The sequence below is a fragment of the Lissotriton vulgaris genome, chromosome 3_1 (genome assembly GCF_964263255.1).
Source record: "Lissotriton vulgaris chromosome 3_1, aLisVul1.2, whole genome shotgun sequence".
Taxonomy (NCBI): Eukaryota; Metazoa; Chordata; class Amphibia; order Caudata; family Salamandridae; genus Lissotriton; species Lissotriton vulgaris.
The window spans coordinates 808,571,860-808,597,366 of NC_141689.1; positions in this window are offsets into that span (position 1 = coordinate 808,571,860).

The following is a 25,507-nucleotide window of genomic DNA, read 5'->3' on the forward strand; positions in this document are numbered from 1 at the left end:
CGACCCTTGCTGCTTAGCTGCTCAACGAGGTCCTGGATCCGGAGGTCCGAAGTCGCTGGGAGAGAAGGCTCCTGGAAGAGAAACACAAAAATTACAAGTTCTCAAAATTGCTCCTTGTTCCGTCGAGGGCTCACGTGCAACGAGAGAGTGCAGCTTCCAAGCACAGGAACAAGAGGATGCTTCTTTGGATTGTTGCTCCTTTTATTCCTCTTCGGGAGGGCGTGTACCCTCCTCTGGTACACCAACGGGGTGTGGCCAACGGTGTAGGTGTCTAGGACAACCCTTCTTGGGCGGGAAAAGGCGCGCCCAGGCTACGCCGCTTCAGGCATACCAGCCGAGACACGCCCCCCGCCCAAAATGGTTTCCCGGGGGGATCCGGGCACCCTACCATACGTTCGGGGGGACCGAGTGGTCGCCCCTTTCCATTATCTGTCCTTCATGTGCCAAAAATTGCAACCCAAACCTTTCACAGCCCTGTATTACTACAGCTACAACACTCCACTGAATGTACAACAAACATTCATATTCACAGAAATGTGCTATGTCCACCATCTTTTATGTGTCCACCTATGGATGAATATAGGGTCAGTGATACCCCGTACCTTCCATGTTAGCCATATTGTGGGACTTTACAGACATAACAACACATTTGCGTGTAAGACCCGGGTGACCACAGCACTACAACACGGACACCTAAATCAGTAGATTGTTTATATAGCTAATGATGGAACCACGCCCATAGCTCCGGAGTCATCGTTCACAGCCTCGCGCAGGACTTGCATTCATCAGTCTAGCCCACTCCGCTTATGCTTCCAGGAAAACACAACAACCGTACGTTCATGCTCCAGATTTCCATTGTAGTGATTTCTTACTTCCAGGTCTAGTTGTCAGAACAGCACACACACACTCCCTCATGGCTGGTATACACCCACACCACACCCATCCAGCACATACGTCACTACACATGTGACCCTACCAATAAAAAAGTTGCGGCGCGCGTGCTCTTCACCATTTTAGAGTTGCTCCCATCGCAAGCGCTGTGATGGCCCGTCCTAGTGGTTTGGACGCCTCATGTAGGCCGGAACCACCAAGCAGGGGGCCCACCACTACGTGCGTGGCCTCTTTTATCACTGAGTTAGTGGTACAGCAAGGACTGAGTACGTGAGCAACCTGCGATGATGATGGGAGCACGAGCATGTCCTTTGCCATAGCGATATCAAGACTAAGCACCATATGTGAGACTTCTTGGTTGGCAGAGCGGGACTTCATGATGTAGAAGGTGCCTTGTCCACGAAAAAGGTGAGCAGGCAGGCCTGGGTGTGCAGAGGAGGGAGTAGATGGGGTGCAGCAGACTGGATACAAAAAGGCGATGCAGCGATTTAGGCATACGCAATCCGATACACCATATTCCTATTGCATTTGTATTTTTTTTTCCAATAGCAGGAAAGTTTTTTAAAGTCGGTCAAATGTCCGTCGCACCTGATGATTGAAACCACGTGTATCACTGGGCACCACTTCCTTTCACAACTGGATAAAAAACATTACTACTATAGTAAATGTACAAAAACCAAAGCCTATTAAACAAGTTGGAACTGTACAAATCATTGTTATTTAAATGAAGGAGGGAAGGTGTGGGAAAGAGCGTTGTAATTCTACTCCACATTAAGATAGTAACAATTACCAATCATAACATCTTTCTTTTACTATCTTTTAGATGTAAAGCTTCAGGGTGCATTATGTCCTGGCACTAGGCCTGGGCGGTAAATTCCGTTCCGATCGTGGATTTGAAGAACTTGGTTAATTTTGGCGTTCCGCCGAGAACACAAAATTTTCCAAAATTCTGTGTTCCGTGACTATGCGAAATTTTTTGCTTGTTCGCGTTCTCAAATGCGTGTTCGCAAGATATTTCTCCCCGAGCACGCAAACAGTGATTGCAAACAGTAAAAAAGCATCTCGAACAAGCAATTCCGCGTACTCGCTGAATTTCTGCGTGTTCACGGAGATTTTTTCCCATTTTGTGGAGATTTGCGTAACGCGATTACGCAAATTTCGCCCACCCCTACCTGGCACGTGGTGAAAGACACACCGGTGACAGAAAGGCGAGCTGCAAATATTTAAAGTCACTCCTTCACTTACTCTCTCCTTTCATAAAGAAATGACGCACAATGTTAACTTTCTTTTTATCTTACATGTTGTGTTTCACAAATTGGCGTCCCCCAACACCTCCAAAGCTCAACATTCGAGGATTCTGCGATGATGCGTGGCCATCGTAACAACATCTGAGAAGGCTGCTTCGACACGTGGTGCACCCTCTTTGAATCACACCAATGGCACAAGGTGAGCAAAGAAGCTTGTTTCCGAAGCAACAAGAAGTCACCTGTGGGTGGAGAGAGTGGGCAGTGTGCAGCAGCTTGACTGCGTAGGAATGTACAATTAACTCCGGGCAGTGAGAATAGATAGGTTGCAACAGTCTGAGGGGCAGATTTACAATCTCCTTGCGCCACTTTTGCGTCACTTTTAAAATGGGAAAAGTGACGCAAAAGTGGTGCAAGGAGCTTGTAAATCTGTCCCTGAGTGCGCAAGAAAAGGCACTCACCTCCGGACTCTGGGAGTCAATGGGGTGCAACAGTCTGGGTATGCAGTAATAAGAACTCACCGCTATGCAGTGGGAGTGCATGGGGTATAGTACTTAGGGAGAAAAAGAGCGCACAGACACCTCCTTGCAGTGGGAGTTGATGTAATACAGTATCCTGAGTGTGCAAAGACATAGAGCAGAAATATACTTGTGCAGTTTTATGTACTCTGCTATTACTAACTCGATACTATCTTTCAGATCACTAAGCTTGAGGGTGCACTATGAACTTGGTGCACGTGCTGGGCACACAACGGAGGCAAAAAGGTGAGCTACGAAGATTTTCTCCAGTATTAACACTACCTCTCCTGCTCCATCTATTACTTTCTCTCTCTCACACTTTTAATGTCATTTCTTCTCTCTTTCTCTCTCTCACTCTCTCTCACATTGTTTCTCTTTCTCTTTTAAAGTTATGGACGCTGCTTTCCACTCTGCTGACAAAAACATCAAGGCTGAATTTAATACAGTCTGCAGCGTAGAACCAAAGCAAAAATCAAGTTGTGAACTCTGTTCGCCACAGTGTTTACACAAGGTAAGCAGAGCGGTCTGGATACACAATGCCTCCGATTAAATGCGTTCGAAATAAACAATATTGTCCTTCATAATGATGTCATCTCTCACCTAATTCTGTCTCATCTCTGAATCATTTTGAAAGACCTGTTGGTCCATACTGTAAATCTGACGCACTAGGCACTCCCGTACAGACACCTCTTCAACGTGGGCCTATAAGAGAGGTGGAATGTATAAGGCACACTACAGACGTGCAAATAACCAAATATTGCCAAGTGTTACCTTAATTCTTGATCTTTGACCTCATTCAGCCAAATCGATCTAATTTTAAACACTAATTTTCATTTTTGTTTTGGAGGTTACCTACCCTCCTTCTTTTGGAGTGCCTATCCCCTTTTTTTTAATTCAATTGTTATATTTAAGTTATATTTCTACTTCTTTATTATATTGTTATCTTAAAGTTACATTTCTAGTTACTTATTGTTGTTTTAATAAAAGTTAATAAAAAAAGTATATACTTCTTCTTTTTCTGACAACATTTCACTATTATTTAGTGTGATATTCAAATGCTTAGAAAACATTAAACAATTAAAAATAGAAATGATGTTTATAACTAGAAGTATAATACTGAGGCTAACTCTTTACCAGCTCTTTATCAGAGTCTGAAGCTGCAATTAACGGTTACTATGGAAAAAATGTAAAATTCCAGCACAGTAACTGTTTGGATTAGCAACATTGTGTGGTGAACTTGTAACCTGTGTCCTCACTTAAGTGTTCCATGAACTGTTACTAGGGTAACAGGCAGTAAGCAGTTTGGGGGTAGGGTTGAAAGGTACTGGCTGTACAGAAACCGTTATATTTACCCAGGATCCTCTTCATGACAGACAGGAAAGCAAACTAAGACAGAACACTGTGTAGCAGATATACAAGCCCCTTGTGCCACTTTCGCATCACTTTTCCCATGTTAAAAGTGATGCAATAGTGAGGCAAGGGACTTGTCAAAAGAAGTACACAACTCTTTGAATTCTTTATCGATCACAATTAGACAGTGTTGCTTCACAGATTTACAATGCACTTCACTAAACACTTGTGGCTATTTAAATGGAAGACGGGATTGTCGACATTACAAAACTTAGGAGCATATTTTCAAGGACTGTGTTTAAATTGTCGCCGCTTTAACGGCAGTAAACTACAACTAAAACTGCGATAATAGACTTCAAAATCCTTTGTTATCTTACCAGAAGATTTTTTTCAACATTGCTGTTTGCTATGCAAGAGTGAGAGCTGAGGCTCTCGCCCTGCCATAGCAAACTTGGGGGCATATTATCAAGGACCGCGTTAACATGTTCTGGTCTAAACCTGGGCTTCTATTGGAATTCTCACAAATTGTCAAAAGCCTATTATTAAGCCTTTATTGCCGCTTTAACGATACTTTCCTATTGCTAAAGCAACGATAACGTTAACGTTGTCCTTGTAAATAGGCCCCCGATATCATGAGAAATTCAGCAATAATTTATGTTTGCAAGTGAAAAGCTTATTAATATAAGACTGTGGACTCAACATAGCAATCCACCTCACATATTAAACATGCTTAAGTCTACTTCAGAACAGATGTTAGGATCTGACATAAACTGCAATTAGCGAGAGTTTTGCTATTGGTCCTCAAATCCAGGGACGCCTTGTAAATACAATGCTGTTGTCATACCTCCCTCTTCCTTTTTATATTCTCATAGAAACACCTACCTTGCTACTGACAACACCTACATTGCAACACATTGGAGATAAGAGGCGAGCCCTTAGCAAACCGCCTGCTAACATGCATTAATGCATCTTAGCATCACCTAGTAAATAGGGCGTAATAATTTTCACCGCATTTTTTGAAATATTGCGGCAAAATGACACTTGTTAATGTGCTCTCAAGTTTGCTATGACAAAACGGGAACCTCGACTCCCGCTCTGCCTAACCAAACAGCATTATCCCAGAGGTAGACACCCCGCGACAGAGCAGGAGCCGCTCCTAGGGGGTGGTGTTCCCCAAGGCTTTTGACTGCTCCAGAATAGAGACCATGCGGCCCCCCTCTCAAAATATAAAAAGCCCCGGAGGGTGGTAATCCTCGGGCTTAGACGAACCTTTGAGCTCCCTTACCCATTTAATTTTTAGCACAGAGGAATGGCGGTCCCCGGACTACAGGGCCCCTGTGGACCCCCATCAAATGTAATATTTTAGACCCCGGGATTTGGCCCTCCCAGGTAGCTTAATTTTAAACAAGCACAGGAGCCCCCACTTCGCTTTTATTTCTATTACATAAGATTCATGCACCCAACGCATATTTCTCAGTTTTTCCCCCCAAAAAATAAAAATGTTTTGGACCCTAGGGGTCCTTGTGGGAGCCCCCCAAGCAGGTCTAGATGATCAAAATATTTCTTGCATGCCCCTTTTATACGTTTTGAACACTTGTCCCACTATTTTCTAGATCGTCGCTTCTACTGAGGCACAAGATGGCTGCTAACAATTCCTGGTTTCGAATGTTAACAACCATTTGACAACCGATTAGCATTCAGCGCGTGATCGGGCGGTGCACTTAGAGTGCACGCAAGATGCGCGGATCCACGGAGGTCATAGATATATATGTATTTTTAATTGTCATTTTCTCAGGAACTACTGAACATCATTTAAGCTTTTAAGCAAAAGGCATTTAAGCAAAAGGCACGAGTCTGAACCAAGGACTACCACTTTGCCAAATTTGGTGTTATTCCGTTCAGCCGTTTGGGATATAGCCATGATGAACGGTTCCTATGGAAAATTGCATGGGGAAAACACGTTTTGGGACCCCCTTTTTTTCTCGGCCCTCGCTTCAAATGCAATATTTTAGACCCCGGAATTTCTCCTTCCCAAGTAGCGAATTTATTTTTAATGAGCACAGGAGCCCGCGCTTCGTTTTTATTTTTTTTACGGTGGATCCATGCACCCAGCGCATATTTCTCCATTTTTTCATCAAAATAATATCTTTTTGTGGCCCTATGAGTCCTTGTGGGACCCCCTAAGCAGGTCTAGATACATTTTAAACACTTGTTCCACTAATTTCTGGATCCTCGCTTCTACCGAGGCACAAAATGGCTGCCAACACTTCCTGCTTTCGAATATTGACAACCACTTCACAGCCAATCAGCATGCTGCACGTGATCAGGACGGTGCGCTTATAATCCGCGCAAGATGCGCAGATCCACCGAGGCCATAGATATATATGTACTTTTAACCTCATGCGCGCTAGCGGTTTTACAGCTATGCACTGATTTTTTTTAAAACCTGCGATACATGACGAACTCAGCTCGACATCAGCATACGACAGGCGTACCTCATGACAAGCTGAGCTCGTCATGAGCGTCGAAGGGGTTAATTATAATTTTCGCAGGAACTACTGAACATATTTACACCATATAAGCAAAAGGTACGAGTCTGAACCAAGGACTACAACTTTGCCAAATTTGGTGTAATTCCGTTCAGACGTTCGGGCTGTAGCCGCGATCAACGGAACCTATGGAAAATTGCACGGGGAAACCACATTTTGGGACTCCTCTTTCTTCGCAGCCCCCGCTTCAAAAATCTATATGTGTGTGTAAATATATATTACCTACTGGCGGTCGCCAGTCGGTAGTTATAGTTAGGAGCTATTATTTATAGGAAATTCGCAACATTCTATTTGGAATAAATTTGGCGCTGGTTGACGAATCTTCGCGAAATTTGCAAAACTGGTGGGGCGCTCCGGTCTGCTCCTATCCTTAAATTCTCGGGGTCATTCATCAAACGGGTACCGGGAAAAAAGGGGGTCCCAAAACGTGTTTTCCCAATGCCATTTCCCATAGGAACCTTTAATCACAGCCGTTACAAATGACGGGGTAACCCAAAAGTCAACCGGACCTCGGTGCAATACGGGAATACAAGAGTGGTCTGTAACCAATAATTTGAAAAATTAATTAATTACAAAGAAGAGTCGGTATTGTGTGTAAGCTACAATACTGATAATAGATATCAATAACAAGTATATAGAGCATATGTACTCAGTTCACACTTTAAGTAGTACATATATGCAAAGTGAGCACAATAGAAAAGCACCAAGGCAATTATGTCATTGCTTATACATAGTTTATTTACACAATTTAAGAACATATTAAGGGTTGCAAAGAAAGAGGGATTAGGAAAGTGGTGGTGAATGGAAAAAGTGCAAGTCAAGGAAAGATGTAAACAAAACAATTGGATTTTTCAACAAACTAGTACTACAATCCAGTCAAACAGGACCTGTCCAATATTCCCTCCTTAGCACAAGCTTTATGCTAATTGGCTGTCAACATTTCAAACCAGGAAGTGTTGGCAGCCATCTTGTGCCTCAGTAGAACTGACAAGAAACAACGAAGGGCTGACTCTAATCAGTGAGGCTGAGCCAAATACTTAACCAACAAAATAGAGGTGCCAGTACTGATATGCATAATTACAAGAAAACCAATAACCACCAGAAACCTGAGCAAACAATCAGAAATTGGGATTACTATTTAATAGTATTTTTATTCAAAATTTTTACAACATATATCTCAGCTTTTAATTCTTTGATACACAAAAAGTTTTTACAAAAAACACGTAGGACATAAGGATGTTAACCAAACATTCAACCATTCATTCTAGATTCAGGCATATCACTAGCAATCAACATGTATACATACTTAGGGAGAAAAAAGGTTTAAAGGAAATACATTGAGAACAAATACCAAAGTCTACAAATATTTTCAAAAACATTTAGACTAGCTGTTTTTTGAGTACATTCTTATATTCATACAAGATCCTTTCGAGCTTGAGATTGATGTTAAAAAGTAATGTAGAACAATATGCTCGGGGTTCCAAATTTTTTTATTGATGCCCAAGTGCTTTTGTAGACTGGTGAGGTGGGGCCTACGCGTTTCGAATCCCACTGGAGTCGTAGGGGATTCTCTTCAGGGCCTTGAGAATTCCTGTGAAGGATAAAAATAGAAAAAGGAAAAAAGAACAAGCATGAGTGGCGCAGAATTGGGACCGTTTATTTTTGGTAGTTATATCATACAAACATGTACCACATCAAGTGAACTGCCAAGCGATGCAAACAACCAGTGGTTTAAACGGTATTGTGATTGGACTGAAAGTTATCTCTTAATCAAAACTAACGCTTGGAGGGTGGAGCCCTTCATATTGGTGGAACTGGTATAGCTGAAGGAAAAACTGCTGCTAACAAGTACTAGACTGGCGTTGGATAAACTACTCAAGAAGGCAATTTTCAGGCAGCTGTTGGTTTACTCACCTTTACTCGATAAAAGGACAAAGTCCTTATGGTAATTGTCGACGTGTTGTGCCAATGTGCTAGAGCGTGTAAAAACTACCTGTAATAAAAAGGGAATTAATTTAGACTCATGAGTCCAATTAGCGACATCTCCTAGACAAGGAGGAATGTGCTATATGAGAAAGGGGTCGTATGCACTTACCCCTAAGTTCTCTTTCTTTTGCTTAGAGACTTCTATGTGCACTGACTGTAAGTGGGAGGAAGATTAAACGGCGAAAGGAGCTGTAGAGGAAATGATGAGAAGCCCATTATTTATTTGACAAAGAAGCACACACAATTTTGTGGATTCAGGGGCCGATATTATAAAAATGCTCTTACCGGTCTCATAGCTGATTAATTGAAGGAAATAACTAATTTCAAAGCCAAGGAGCACTAAAAAGAAAGAAAGGGAAATGAAGCAAAACACGCCTAGGTGAGCTGGTCTGGGCGAAACGGTTCTATGCGATTACAGAAAGTTCTTACCCGTCGAGAGTGGTGCCTTATTCCTTTGAATGTGTAGGACCGCAGCGTATAATGCTTCGCGGCCGTGATCTAATCCCAATCTCTGCAATTGTCTAAAGAAAGAGAAGGGGTACAAGTAAGCGTTGCAGAACGGAAAAAATGGATCTAAATGCAAGCTAATGCAGCGTGAGCCTAAGAACCTCACCTGGGCAGTACAGCAAATTATGAAGTGCCCTTTTTTGATGGTATGAGAATCGATGTCATGCGGGCTCATGGCAGGCGATTCACGTAACTAGTGCAAAGAACAAACAACTAAAGTTGAAAAAAGGAGCTGAGAGATCTGTGAGTGAAAAAAATTAAACCCACTAACAGCGGGGGAACCCCTTACTTAAATATGCAATTCACAGCTCCGTGTTCAGTGAAAACCAGTGTCGGTGTCCTTTCAACAGAAGTAAAGGGTGGCTCTATGATCAAAGGAAACCCATAAAGTTAAGCGCTGGGGGAAACGCTCGGAGAGCAACACTGGCAATTAACAGCGAGAGACGTGATACTTACTAATGAATCGAGATGACCGCACGTAAAGGTGACGTCTGAGTCAGCACTAATCGCTCGTGCATGGGTAAAGAAGCGCGTAATTAGAACAAAGTCTTTTTAAAGGGAGAGAGTTGATGGAGTAACGCCCAAAGGGGGCGTGGTTAACGGAGTAACGCCTAAAGAGGGCGTGGTAAGCGTTTGAAACAGTAGCAAACGGGAGCAGAAAGCATGTGTCAAAACGATAATCCTAGTCTATTAGAGTCGAGTGGTGTTCAAGGTAGAGCACCCGGGGGACGTGGTGTGCCCTGAAAACAGTGGAAAAAGGCGGGTGTAGTCTGTTTGGAAGCAGCAAAGCGTATGTCAGGATGAGGAAAAATCCAAACTATGCAGGATAAACAAGCGATGGCAATCATGGGGACCTGCAGCGTCCTCATAATTTAAAGATTTCACTAAATTTGTTCAAGCCAGACATTGCTGTGTCAAATTTAACAATAAGCAATGCCTCTCTCTTGGACAATTTGAGGTTCCAATCGCCTCCGCATGGATCTTTTTCGACTTTTGATATTACTGTCCACCGTAAGTCTCCGATTTGGTGTTGCATCCGTGTCCAATGATTAACTAAAGGCGCATTTTCAACTTTTCTTTTCAGTCTTGACTTATGTTGACAAATTCGCTGGCGTACTTCTTGGTTAGTTTTCCCTATATAAAGATATATGGCAGGATGTGGTTCTCTGCTTGAACCGATTGCGAAATATGTGGATTGCCTCTTAAAAGAGTTCATGAGTCAGGTGGTCTCCTATTTACAGGATACCACCGATTTTATCAATAAGTTGGAGAATGTCAACTTTTGCGAAGGGGTGGACACACTGGTCACTCTTGATGTGACATCCCTGTATTCTCAGATCCCCCAGGACGAAGCGGTGGCAGTACTGACTTGATGTGATACATGTTTGTATGATATAACTACCAAAAATAAACGGTCCCCATTCTGCGCCACTCATGCTTGTTCTTTTTTCCTTTTTCTATTTTTATCCTTCACAGGAATTATCAAGGCCCTGTAGACAATCCCCTACGACTGTTGATTGCTTGTGATATGCCTGAATCTAGAATGAATGGTTGAATGTTTGGTTAACATCCTTATGTCCCACGTGTTTTTTGTAAAAACTTTTTGTGTATCAAAGAATTAAAAGCTGAGATATATGTTGTAAAAATGTTGAATAAAAATACTATTAAATAGTAATCCCAATTTCTGATCGTTTGCTCAGGTTTCTGGTGCTTATTGGTTTTCTTGTAATTATGCATATCAGTACTGGCACCTCTATTTTGTTGGTTCAGTAGAACTGAGGCACAAGAAAGCAGTGAAAAAAAACATGCAAAACCACCAAAGGGGCAGGGTAGAAACAAGCTGACCCCTAGGCCTGCTCAGGGAGTCCTACAAGGACTCCCAAGGCGCAAAGAAATGTTTTATTTTTTTTAAATCGCGGGATGTGCGTAGGTAAAAAAAAAACCAAATCGCAGGCTCCTTCGTGTTGTCTTTAATTAGCCCCCGGGGGGGCCAAGTCCTGGGGGCAATATATTTTAGTAATGGGGGGCTCAGAGGGGCCCCCCAGTCCCGGGGACCGCCACCCCTGGGGCTACAAATTGAAATGGGTGGGGGGCTCAAAGGCCCCCCTAAGCCCCGGGGACCGCTCCCCCGGGCTTTATTTATATATTTGCGGGGGGCTCACACCCCACCGCAGCCCCAGGGACCGTCACCCCCCCGGGGCTTGATTATTATTATTTTTTAATCTGTTTGGGGGCTCAAGCCCCCTTACACACCCCGGGGACCACCACCTCCCCGGGGCACTAAGTATTTAAATTGGGGGGTTCATGACGGACCCCCTAGCCCCGGGGACCACCCCCCCTTTGGGCTTTGTAAATTGTGGGGAAGGGAGCCACGTGGATCCCCTCCTGGAGCCCTTGATGGCCCAGGGGACCTCCACCCCCCAGGGCTGGCTCTTGCAGTGTCCCGGGGTGCTAACCAGGGACCTCTTGAGGGTCCCTGGGGGCCAACTAGCCCACGAGGTACCTCCAGTATGCGTCAAGGAGCTGCGTTGCAGAGAGGTGTTCAGAGGCCACGCTCCTTTTTACACCTCTCTGCAATGCAGCTCTGTGGCACTTACTGGAGGTACCTAGAGTCTAGTTTGACCCTAGGGACCCTCAGGATTCAAGGGGACTTAATCTCCCAACTTAAAAAGGACACACAGCGCGTTTACACAGGGGTGAAGGGAGGGGACGGCACCTGAGGTGACGTGTGCAAACATGCCCTGAGCCATGTTTTAAATTGGGGAAATAATTCCCCTTCAATCCTGAGAGCCCCTGGGGACCAACTAGCCCACCAGTGCTTCCAATGAGCACCATTGTCTACACAAAATATGTAAAATAAGTTTGCATTATTATTTTACATTAAAATATGTTTATTCGTTTTTTTAAGTTTAATAAATGTTCTTACTTTTCCCTATATTTTACCCTGGTTGCGGAGAGCTTTGCTTACATGTGAAAAGTTACCAGTAATAATGTTACATTTGCACATTTGGCCCTCACCGTGGTTTCAGTGTGTGGAGACATGTATGTTTAGAGTTTTTACACACAGAAATGTTGACTAGACAAAAGTAGTAAAGTTACTAAAAAGTGTGAGAGTAAATTTAAGCACTAAATAACTACACCTGCGTATATTTAGGTTTGTGAATAGGACTCTTGGTGTTAAAAAAAGAGTAAATTAAGGCATCTTAATATGTTTTCTAAGATACCTAGTGGGACCCTAAATGGGTGCTCCGGTATTACACGCTACAGTAGACAGTTTGTACCAAACAAATTGAATGATTTTTTAGGGCTCGCCTGCGATTACAGCGCAAAAACGCTGTCTCCCTGCGAGACCTATAGTCACCGGCTCTGCTTCCCAGGAGACAGGAGATGAGCATGCGCACCCTCAGGAATGGGATCGGCTCGGGTCACGCGCAGACAGCATGCCTGAAACACACGCGCGCACACCCATCTCCTGTCTCCACTCCAAGCCTCCTGCTTACTTTCACTTTCCCTCCCCCCTCCGTCGTCGGCTCCACTGTCCATCACTGTGCACAGGAGTGCTCCTTTCACAAAGCAAACCTCCCCCTCACATGGCCCCCCCCACCCACGGCCCCCACTAAGAGGACGTCAGGAGAAACGGGTTATCTCAGCTGATCCGAGACAGAGTGAAAAGGGTGGGGAAACTGCTCCTAGCAATTGCCCGAGTCCCGGGAGAGCGCCAAACACACCCCCCTCCTACAATGCTGGACATATGCCTGCAGCGGCACCCAGGCGGCCACCTCAGCAGCCCCACAGCCATGTAAACAACAGGCAGCATGTGGTTGAGGGGCCGATGAAGATGTGATCCAGCAGGCAGTGCCACCAAGTGGCCGCATGACCACGCCGCACCGGGGACCGAAGTCCAGAGAAGCCCTCTGCAACCGACACTGTGCCCATACCTGCAAGTGAGTGCATCTTCCCCTAGTTATTTTGAGCGGGAGAGTACTTGCACTTCCCAAGAGTGACGTAATACGTTTAATTGGAGCACTACAGGCTTCTAATTACTTTCAACATGCTGCGCTTACTTAAAGCAGATTTTTATCTGCCATGAAGAACTAATTGTCCCATACATATAGGATTACATCAGAGAACGCCCTACCTTATTATGGCTAGCAAAATGGAAAAAAGGAGGCCAGTTTGACCAAGGACATCATTATGGACAGCCTGATATGAATTTGGTCTTGCATTATTAAAGTTTGAGCTATTGGCTTTGTAAATGACAATACCTTTTATTCATTTGCATTGGTGCGTAAACAAGCACTTTGTACTTATAGTTCATGCTTAAGAAAAGCAAGACTGGCAGTCTCTTTTACTGCCAGCCTTGCTCATCGTAAGCAAGGACTATAGGTTCAAAGTGCGTGTTTATGCACCGATTACAGGTTTTAAAAACAAATGAATAAAAGGCATTCAGCCTGATTCATCAAGCCGAAATCGGCTCGCAAAGGGCCAGATTCTGAGAATCTGGCCCTTTGCGAGCTCTATTTTTGCATTTGGGAATCATCATCCCAAATGCAAAAATCGGTAATAGCGATGTCGCAATTTTGCGAGGAATTACATTTAAGGAATCTCTATTAGAGATTCCTTAAATGCAATTAATCATCCATCAAAAAATTGCGAATTCGCAATTTCGGCCCGCTTTTTACCGCGATGTCAAACCTCGTGATAAATAGCGAAAACTCAAAATGCCTTTAAAAGCATTTTTCTAAGTTGCATGTTGCACACACACATGTCCTTTGGACATGTGTGTGCGCAACACCTGTTTCAATTTGCATTTAAGGGGTGCTACAGGGTGTCCTTTGGACACCCCTGGCACCTTTTAAATCGCTATCTTATTTGCGATTAGCTAATTGCTAATCGCAAATAAGGAATACTCCCCATTCATTCCTATGGGCCTTTTGGCCCATCGGAATGAATGGGGAGTTATTCCTTATTTGCGATTAGCAATTTGCTAATCGCAAATAAGGATTGTGTAGGAATCGCAAATCTTTTTGCGATTCCTACATGAATCTTGTTTTGCGAGTCTGTAATAGCGATTCCTTATGAATCGCTATTGTAGACTCGCAAAACGGGTCTATGATGAATCAGGCTGATTGTCATTTACAATGCCAATAGCTCAAACTTTAATAATGCGAGACCTATTGCATTTCGAAATGCTTGTTTTAAATATATTTTCTCTCAGACCTACTTCTTTCTTATTGTATTTCATGAATCTGCTTGTGCGTTTTCTTTGTAATCTGTAGAGCCTTCTGTTTGTTAGATGGGAGAGGTATTATGATGTCTGAGGCAGCACACACAAACCTTAGAATATGCATGCCGCATTCGCCTGAAAGCCACATGTATTACTCTGTGCCTTGCAGTTTACAGATGTTGGACCTCCTGCTTCACTGCACGCTCTTGTAACTTCAGTTACTGCCACTGGAAAAGTGACAGGGCACCAAAGACAGTGTATATTGTCAGCATTGTAAGTCGTCATATGTGTCCTGTTTAGTAGTCTCGGCTGCCATGTCTTCTGTTGGCCTGTAAGCCTTTTGTTTACAAGTTCGCTCACTCCAGGCAGCTGGAGATGGTTCTCCGTCACATTCTCTGGCAGCACAGTGTGCCGTCTTTTCGAGCATTCCATATTTCACGCTGCGAAGGCATATGTCAACCTTTCGCCCCTCTGCAGCAAGGGGCATGCCAGCCCAGAGATCTTTAAACATGACCCAAATCACCAACTGAGTTATTTCAGAACCTTGAATGGCATCACACCAGGCAGCTGCCAGGTTTTTATATGTCTTCTCGGAACGCATCGCGATGCATACTAGGGCTGAATTGAGGCAGGTAGCGGCAGATGCTACCAAGAAGCCAAGAAAGACTTTATCCAGGAATAAAGCTTAAAGATCACTTGATATCTTGGCTCTGCTACAAATGACATTTCCAAGTGAATAAAAGTCCCATTTTCTTCTAAAAAATATTGGATTCTGCAGAAAAAGGAGCTCACGTTTACTCTGAAAGGTTGATGTAAAGTTCAGAATTATTAAAAGATATGTAGCCACTTACCGCTACGGAGTGAAGTGTCGGTGGTGCTTTATAAGGCTAACCAGAAAGCAAGTGATGAGTAAGAATGGATTATGCTGAGGCAGGGTGTGTTGTGCATATATCAGAAGCTTATACTATGCAATAAATTAATCCATTCACATCTGCAATGAGTTAACACATATGCATGTCATTTCTTCTAGACCGCATAACATAAGTCCTATTCAATTTCATTTGCAGTTTCTCATGTCTTAGAAGGTATTTATGAAAAACCATCCGCAGGGCAATACATTCTCTACTTCTCTGGGCAGAAAATACGAAAAGATGTTCTGCATTTAAGCTATCAGTGGGGAATTGTGCTGCTCCTGGGCCTTTATTCACACACAGTCCGAGACAAGAGGTGCCAGAGCACCTTCAGAGGATCAAAAGGCAGATATGTGCTACTGGGCCTCCCCAGAGTCATTGCCTGAGGTAATTTTGAACTCGTGTCCTGTGGCGCACCCCACTGTACCTCTGAAAACTGGGCCACGCACACCATATCTGCACTTGACTCTTGGGGTAGTGGGTGACGTGAACAGCCAAAGGCTTCTACGGAAGGGAGTGGGTGGCAAGAGCTCCTGGCTTCTCTCCCCTGTAGTCACTCCTCTCTGTGTTTATTGCAAATGACAATAATTCTCTGGGCTTATCCTCTTGGACTGTCTCTCCTCTTTCTCAGCACGAGCACTCCTCCTTTTATCATTCAGCGCACAAGCAATCTTCTAGGCTGCAGGCAGACCTTCAGAAAAAAGCGCAGATTTTAGGCGAAGCTTGCAAAATATCAGAAAACTGGCTGTGATACAGACTCTGCAGGGCACTACATTCTTTGCTCATGAAGAACTTGAAACTGTAACAAAATTGAGCGGGTTGGATCGCCCTTTTACATACAGTTTCCAGTCAGTGGATGTAGATAAACTAAATTTCAGATCTGGTCTGGGTTGCTTCTCTTTCAATTGTAATTTCCTTACTGCTCCTCTGACACGGCCTTTGTGAAAGGCGGTGGCTCTCACAGTAGGTAACAAGGGCCTCGGCTGCTAGTAGGGGTATCCAAAACAAGTGTGCATGTAAATTTGGGATAGCTGCATTTGCCTGTCATCACTCTTGCTGAAGCAGGAATCGGGGACAAGCAAATGGGGAGGCACTTCCAATAAAATTCCCCACCTTAAACAAAAGAAATTGCAGTCCCATGCCTCACTCCTACTATCTATCAAAAGGCAGTGCACAGGAAGAATTAGTCAGCAGCCCTTTGCTAACATCGTCCTCATTGAACTGCTAAAGGGAGCCCTGTTTCCATCCTCCTTCACTTCAGCATCTGGGTCTCCATCCTCCAGCAAGAGGAAATCAGTCAATACACTTCCAGTGTCAATCATTCATCTTGTACCGTGCTAAAACAGATGCTATCCAAAATGGATCCCGCTAGTCCCCGTGCTCAGACACTCAGCATACACAAAGTCCTAGTACCATGTCTGTGCCACACACTCTCTACATACACATATGCACTCAACATGCGCCCAGTAAGTCAGGGCAAGAATTTCTGGTCCCCATATGCTTGGAAGTAGGAAATTACAGAATAAGGATTAGTTGACCACACTCTCCCTGACACAGAGAAAAAGGTCTGGTCACACTGCAAAGATTCACAAAACTCAGCACAACACCACCACCATTTTATGTGACTTATGCAGGGCAGTGACGTATGCAGCAGCGAGGACAGTAGTCCTATGCTCGTTGTTGGGTCACCTGTGGTGCCCCCAACACGGTCACATAACAGGTATTGGGCCTCCCAGTACCAGGTACTGGATTAGAACTCTGAGTAAATGCTAGATTTGCAATATACTGGAGGCAACAAACAATCAAGATTTCAGATTCACATGCAGTTGAGCACTCATAGCAAGAGTATATGGATGTTTATTAAGTAGGGCACAACAAGAGGGTTGTAGCTGGAGGTGGAGATTATGGTTACATCTAGACCTAATTTTAAACCATTCTAGCATGCCACTTTATTGAACCAATGTGAATAATAACAAATGCGTATGTTTAACATGGATAAATTAATTGCCTGTCTAATTTATGGTTGCATTCATTTAGTATCCCCGTTCCTTCCACACTGTCTTCTGTTGGTCGATCTCCACATCTGGCGCAGCTCAGGCTTCACCCTGCGATTCAACTAAGGCATTGCACTGAGAGGCGCTAATAATGAGTGGCCTCGTAATTTTGGTGGAGCTGCTAACAGCAGTTACCTATCCCTTCAGAATTATGAGAGATGCTTGAACAGTGCAGATCTCTGTAGTTTCAAAAAGCAATTTCTGCTGCAATAGGCAGCCAAAACATCGTGTATAAAAAGAATATCTGAAACAAAAATATTGTGGGACAAATATCGTACCAAGAATATTGAGGACAACAATATGGTAAAGGTAATTTTCCATAGGAAAGCAGAGGTTATCTATATGTATAACTCCACATATATGCTGGTGATACACATAACTTCAAGGTACATAGATGTGGAGTTAAGAATAGTAAATCTAAGCTTACCTATTTGTACTTAACTTCTCAATATTTTGGTCCTCAGTATTTTTGACCCGATAAAATGTCCACACAATATTTTTGCTTCCCATGTTCTGTCAGTGATCTCATTAGTGGTGCTTTCAGAAACTCCTGGTGGTGGTGTTACTGGTTTAGGGGTAGTTCAAGGTCACTGTGGCAGGGAGACAGGTACAACCTTCACTAGCATTTATTCCATCAGAATTATCAGACAAACCTGCCCGCCTGTCGTGATCCACAAGGCCGCTGGAGTTTCCGATGCACTCTTGAACGACTACTTCTGGAATGACCTGTGCTCGGCTTTTACCTTAGAGATGGGGCAAACTCATGGCCACAGAGAGAAAATAGTCTGTCCCCCATACTGATGATGTTTGTTTCCATTTAGTACACTTTCTTTCTTTGTCTACTTTCTTTGATCTTATCCCCTCTCTCCTGAATCTCTCTCTTTGCCTGCTATACCGCTTAGCCCCCTGTCCTTTTGTGCCCTTTGACTAAGCACTCCTTCTCCCCTTGTTGGGGAAAGATCCAATATTTATACTCTGGAGTCGCAGCGAACCCGCTGAGAGAGTCCAAAGCGCTAAGGGAGCCACTCACAGTTGAGGTATGGTATAGCACCCCTTGCCAAAGCATTCCCTCTCCCCTTTTTGGGGTAGGATCCAGTATTTGGGCCTTGGAGTCTCAGGGACCCCTCTGAGAGAGTCCACTGCATAAAGGGAGCCTCTCGCAACAGAGATGGGGAAATGATACCACTTCCCCTGGGATCACAGCTTACTGGACTTTGGACGCACCTTTGACTCCTCTACCAGTTTGTGTCCCCTTCACCCCCCCCCTCCTCTTTCCATGCTGTGTCTCTCACCCTCCCCTCCACTTTCCCTCCTTCATTCTCTGTCTACTTCCCCTGCTCCTACCCCCTCCCCTGAATCTCTCCCCTTGCCTGCTTTTTCCATTATGTATATGTCCTTTTTGTTTGTCTTGACCTTACATGTAACTATGTTGCCATGCTCTAATAACTGTGTAATCTTTGTAACAATGTAACCTGCAACTATGGTCTGATACTCATGTAAAGTGCTCTGATACCTCCGGGTCTAGCCAGCGCTATATAAAACTTTTAAAATAAAATAAAAAGTGATGGCACTAGTTAATTTATCATCCGAGAAATATATCATAAAAGCTGAACTTTTTCCTCAAATGACTGTGGTGATGCGGTTGTGGCTCGCACTAATGCAACATAAGAACCGTAGGCTGTTCTCTGCTTTGAACTGTTGCTGAAACTGCAAAATGCTGCATTACGGTGGGAATTGTTTGATAATTTCAGATACTATTACTCATTGTGTTCAAAGTAGTTTGCTAAAGTGCTTAACCTTTGGCACCATACAGTTGTTCATTGTCAGATTCAAATACAGAGAAGAAAAGCTTTTATTGGAAAAAAAAGCCAAAAAGTAACATTCTCTCATTGAAAAATTGTATTGAAAAGAGCACTACAAACAAAAAGATCATAACAATACATGAATTGACATGATTTAAATATTCTAAAAACGCACATTACAATTAAATATAATGTAATATGTTTAGTAAAATAAACAACGATTTTTGGTTTATGTTAAACAAAGATTTTTTTTCTTATATTTGTCTTAGTTTTTAGATAGTACTTCAACCCTGCCCCTTACGTGAAAGAGCTTTTAAGTCAACTGCAATGGCATTCAATATTTTCTTGCCAATCAGTCACAATTAAGGCATGGTATGGGGAATTGGTTATCTTAGCAGGGGCACATTTATACAACATGACCGAGTTTTATTGAATTAAAATGACATTTTATTTTCTAAGATTCCAGTAAACCATCTTATTTTGTATATTGGCTTCTGACAGCGTAAAATGGTTTTCCGTCTCACAATCTTTTAAAAGTGGTATGTACAACTTTTGTAAGTCGGTATTTGATGTTTCCCATAAAAGGGAGGAAGGCCAGTTACCGTGCATTTTTATTTACATAGATTCAATATGTCATCTGTTTATTTAGCGGTATATTTGTATTTTTTGTCGTTTTTCTTCGTTATCTTTTGTGTGTATTTTCAACCTATGAACCGTAATACAAAAACATGGGCCTTCTCCAGGTATAGCACATCTTAATCCATGAATACATACATGCAAACATACATTTATAGTTCAGGGCACCATCATGCATTGCACTAGTCCATGTGTTTGTTAGGTTTTTCTTAACTTATTTCCTATATTTTTATGGAGTACGCATAGCCACATGGGCAGTGAAGCACATTAAATATAAATAAGGATAGCAATTAAAATTGCAAGGAAAGACTGGCAAAGGGTAAGAAATCATCCACTTAATGCCGAAGCTGTAGTCTGAAAAGGTTCCTCTTGAACACTCTTTCTGATCGATAGTAGGTGCAGCATTTGTCTGATGTGCCCTGGAATAATATTCCCCCATTTAGTGGCCAGAAAATAGGAGGCGACTTGGGTTAAAGCCTTGGTTTTCAGGTTATGGGCAAGTAGTAGGTAAGTATTGCACCCTTTACAGCATTTGAGAATTTTGCCCAGTTAGGTAGATAGGTAAGCCAGAAGGGGGGATTTATTTACTATGGGGGTTACAGCAGCCGTGACCCATGCTGGTAAGAGTGGTGAGGCCTGGTTGGGGGGGGGGGGAGGGTTTCAACAGATGATGACAAGGGGAAATTAAAGAAATACTTAGTTTTCCCTCGTCATCGTCCATCAAAATCACCCCCCACCAAGCCCCAACGCTCTCATTTGCATGGGCCACTGCTGGGTTACGGTGAGGTTAATACTTGCTTCAGGAGGGAGCGAATGAAGATTTTTAAAAAATCTTATTTCTTTATTGGTATTTATAACAATACACCCTTCAAAATATTTATCTGACAAATGATAGTCAAGTAATCATTGCATGGTTACAATTATCGGGTCAGTAACATGTCATCTACATTACACTGACTTTTGCCTGATATGACACTTATTTTTATACAGGGAGACAGAGGTTCTAGCAGAAAAATAACTTATGTTTTAGGTAATACATACGCACAATGGCGATACATTTGTAAGGGGCAAAATAATGTATGTGGACAAAAAGAGATCTCTAAACAGTTAGGTCTGATAGTTATTTATATGTACACAATAGAAGTATAAATCACTTTCTTAAATTCAAAAATTAGTATACTTTGTGCAGTGTATCCCCAAGTGAAACATGGAACCATAAGTGAATATAAACACTGAATAGGAAAAGCTTTCCATAGGTACAAGAAGTGACCATTCAATTATACATGGTGACAGCCTGAGTGTGTAGTGACAATGGCTGTTTAAAGTTCCTTTCTGTACTCTTGTTGATGATGTTTCAACCCTCCTATGGATGTGGGGTCTCCTCAGGACGTATAATGTGGGGATATCTGCAGGAAATGCATAATGCATTAGGCCTTGTTTTATTGGCACCTATGCAAGAGTTTTGAGAGAGGATATTAAGTAAGGTAAGTACCTTGGTCTACAGAGGGCACAGCCTAAGTGAAGTGGTGGTGTCCCGTATGTGGTGAAGGGAAGAAAAGTGAACTCATGTGAGTACCCGGCCGGGTGCTGCGTTGTGCGTTCAGGGAAGGTAAAGAACATGGTTAGAAGTGTGCTCTTGACAATGATAATTACAGGGCTCTAGCTAGTGCTGCACGCATCTTACCTCACAGTGAAGAGGTTTCGTGAAGCTGTCTCTGTCAATTTTTGATTGAGGACTCTCCCAGTCCTTCTCAGATGGATGGCTGTTGTTTCTCAGTTTGACATTCGATGGTGTCAGATTACTGTGAGCAAAACAGTTTGGATTAGTTAGGAGAAAGGAGGGGGTGTGGGGGGGGGGTATATGGGGATGATATGCAGTAAGATTAGGAGCTCAATCCGCGATGCTCATAACTTACTTTGGATCGATCCCCGTGTAGATAATCTTGCTGACTCGTGAGTAGTCTGGCGTCTTGCCTGTGGATGCTGCTTTCGGTGCGATGACACCGTGAGCTCATCGAGCACTCTCTTTTGAATGTGTGGGCTGGAGAAAGTCCAGCGAAAATCGGTGGACAGGCTGAAAAGATGAGCGCAGCGGCACTGTTCGTTCGACCGATCGGTGCTGCATTGTCAACCATTTACGAGTCTGCCAACGCTCGTGTGTCACGTTACTGCGTATCTGAACTTGCTGCCTATTTGCAGTGTGTCTGTCATGTCGATACACAGGAATATGTGGGCCAAGGCTGTATAGCCATTGAAATTAACCGTGTAGGTGCTGAATGATGCAAATTGTACAACAACGTGTATTGTCAGCGTAACTATCCCACACACATAGTAATGCATTTATACTGTTGTGACTGGTCGGTGGATGATAATATTGCACCCAGTGAGTTTATCAGCTACAACAAATTAGCAACAATCAACAATAAACAAAGAATAATACATAATAATAATAATAAGCCTAATCTGTCATGAACAAATGGATAGGTTCATGCTCACATTCTAGTTGTCACATAAATGACATCTACCTATTATGTATTATTAATGACTATCATAGGGCTGGAGGGACAGTGGGCTCACATTCTAGGTATCTCATAATTGACATCTACCTATTATGTATTGTTGATGACTATAGTGGGGCAGGAGGGACAGTGGGCTCTACCTGAAGAGAGTGTGTGTGTGGATCCTCTCTACGGAATAGGCATCTTTGGGTTGCTAGCAGGAACTAAAAATGCAGTAACTATTCTCAGTGTAAATTTGTGACGACGACTCACCACTCATCGGCCGAATTCAGTCCTATTCAATTGAATTGACTCTATCTATCCATCTGCACTCTCTGCATTGAAGGGTAGTGGGCAAGTCACCACCTCTTTCTGGGAGAGTGGCTATGGCTATCACTTGTCATCTGATTTGGTCGGCTGTGTGGTTTTTTGCCATGAAATGGGGAACTAAAGGTGCATTGGGGACCGACCTGCGTATACGGCTCCTATGTTGGCTAATTCTGGCCTTAAATGGTTGTTGGGTTTGGCCTATGTATGCCAAATTGCACAGACACCAGATGCCTAATATCACGTTGCGCGTGTTGCAGTTGGAGAAGCCTTTTAGGGTGTGTTTAAGATTGCCGTGTTCAAACGTATTGGTATTGAATGTGAAGTCACAGCACAGGCAATTACCACATTTATGGTGTCCTTTGATACTGGGTGGGCCCCATGCGCTTGTGAGGGTGTTTGGCTCCTTCACTTTCGCATCAGTGGCAGATTTTACAAGATGATGTTTTAGGTTTTTTCCTCTTTTGTATGCAAAGAGGGGGAGTTCAATGGTAGGTTCTAAACTTTTGATAATATCCCATCAGATCAGTTTGTGGATTTCAGTATGGTTACAAAAGGTAGTGACGCACACTATTTTTTCTACGCTCTTTTTCTCTTTTCTTTTGAGAAGTTCGTCGCTATGACAGTACCAGGCCCGTCTTAGTGATCATTTTATTAGTCTGTTCGGGTACCCTCTGAGTACTAGTTTTTGTCTGAGTGTTTCAGCTTCCCTCATGTAGTCCTCTTTATGTGTGCAGTTACAACGGATTCTGAGAAGATCTCTCAGTGCCCGTGGATGTTGACTTTGGTAGGAAAGTAATGTATTTCTTTCAGTTGTCTTTCTGTATAAGGAGGTGTAAAGTGCTCCATTGTCATGGGTGATGTTAAGGTCTAAGAATGCTATGGATGAATCATGAGTAGTAGATGTGAAAGTCAAATGAGTTTGCACCATGTTCAGATGAATGACAAAGTCCTGGAGCATTCTGTCTGTACCTGCACGGGCCACTGCTTGATTACGGCGAAGTTAATACTTGCTTCAGGAGGGAGCGAATGAAGATGTTTTTTAATTCTTATTTATTTACTGGTATTTATAATAATACACCCATTAATATATCTATCTGACAAATGATAGTCAAGTAATCATTGCATGGTTACAATTATCGGGTCAGTAACATATCATCTATATTACACCGGCTTATGCCTGATATGACGCTTAGGCAACAGATCCCTGATGTCATTTTACATATAGCATTCATACCATACCAGTAACGAAACCAATGCTTGAAAATTGTTTAATATTTCTTCTGTGCCAATAGTTTACAGCTTCCCTATGCCTTACCTCAACCACTGTCCCAGTTACCCATTCTACGCTAAAAATATACTCTTCTCTAGTTAACTATGTCACTCATTTTGAACTACGATCCACCCACTGTTGCATAAGCAGGTCCTAAAATATGTGCTTCACAGTTCTTCAAACAGTACCTGTTGGTCTTTTAGTTTATAAATGAGTTAGTTTTAAATGAGTTTTTCCTAGATGGCCATATTGTGCATGTCATCCAACCATTTCTCATGTCAGCAGGTGTGCCTTTCTCCAAGGAAGCAAAATGTCCCTTTTTGCCATGCTAATGGTGCTCAACTCAGATTAATATTATGACTTTCAAGGTACACCCTGACAAGTGTTTGATTTTTCCTTGAGGCGGGCTGCCGCTCACCCCAAATATTAATTCCATTTCTTACACATCTCAAATGACATCATTCATGACATCACTGATGACATCATCATTGAATATGACAGTGATGGCATTTGGTCAGCTCCTGCACCAATTATCCTTCTACCCAAGACTGATATGCTCAGAGTTCAGTCATATTGAGCATGCTATGGTTTCTAAATATGTATTTTTTTATGCTTTAACACCAGACCCTCTTGTAGTTAGGGAGAGGTCTTTGGCCATGTTACATGTCTTGTTCCACTGCCACATTAGCTTGGTGGACACTGTATTTGGCTATTCAAAGCAAGCCATGGGAACAGAATATGGTCTTCATCATGTCTGATGCTTCTCCTTCCCCACTACGTCTGGAGCCTCTGCCCTGCAGTTGTTGTGGCAGGCAGGAACAAAACAGACCACTGCCTTTTAGGGAACATTTAATCTGTGCAGGTCCTATAAAGCAACACTGGCTGGAAATGCTGTGGTTTCTAATTACTTTAAGTTCAGTTTGCCCAACAGCAATGGAATTATGTACAAACATAGCCTACAATCCTAACAGGTTCAGCCATGTAAATGATGTATTAAAAAACAAAGGCTTTTAAGAGGTGAAATGGTTAACATTTGCTCTAAGGTTGACATACTCATATTTTAGACTGTAGATTGTGAAAAAGCTGAAAGCAGTCTTATGCATCTGCGCAGTTCTCCAATGGCGCATGCGCGGGAGGCCGCGCATGCGCATTAGTATTCGAAATGGCGGCGCGAATCCAGGGACGGCGAGAGGGAGCCCCGGGGACGCGGCGGACAAGGTAAGTATTTTTAAAAGCTATCTATCCTTTTATTGAAGTATTTAGGGAGGGCGGGAGGGAGGCGGGCGGCGCGTAGTGGGGCTACGCGGAGTGTGCGGGTGGGCGTAGTTTTGTGCCCACTTCGCGTAGCTCCGCGTAGTCCCACTCCGCACACTATGCCCAGGGTTAATAAGAATCCACAATACAGTACTTAAAAATCTACAGTTATCAAAATACGCTCTAAAAACTGTTCCTTGATGTCAATAGCTCCATCCAGAGCTATCAAGGCGTCGTGAGCAAATAAATCCAAACAGTTCAGGCTGGTCGCGGTGTCACGGACCAGCTACGGTGTCGGCAAAACCCACAAACAGTACCTGTTAGAGATGCAGGGCACCGAGGCCCTTGAAGTCACTCGTGTTGCAGGTCAAGCTCCTTTCTGTTATGATCAGGAGCGCTGGCGTCTGCAGGCATCGGGTGCTGTGGTACGAAGTCCAGTTGTGCGGCATGCGGTGCCCTCAGGTCGCAGTGCGAGCTGCG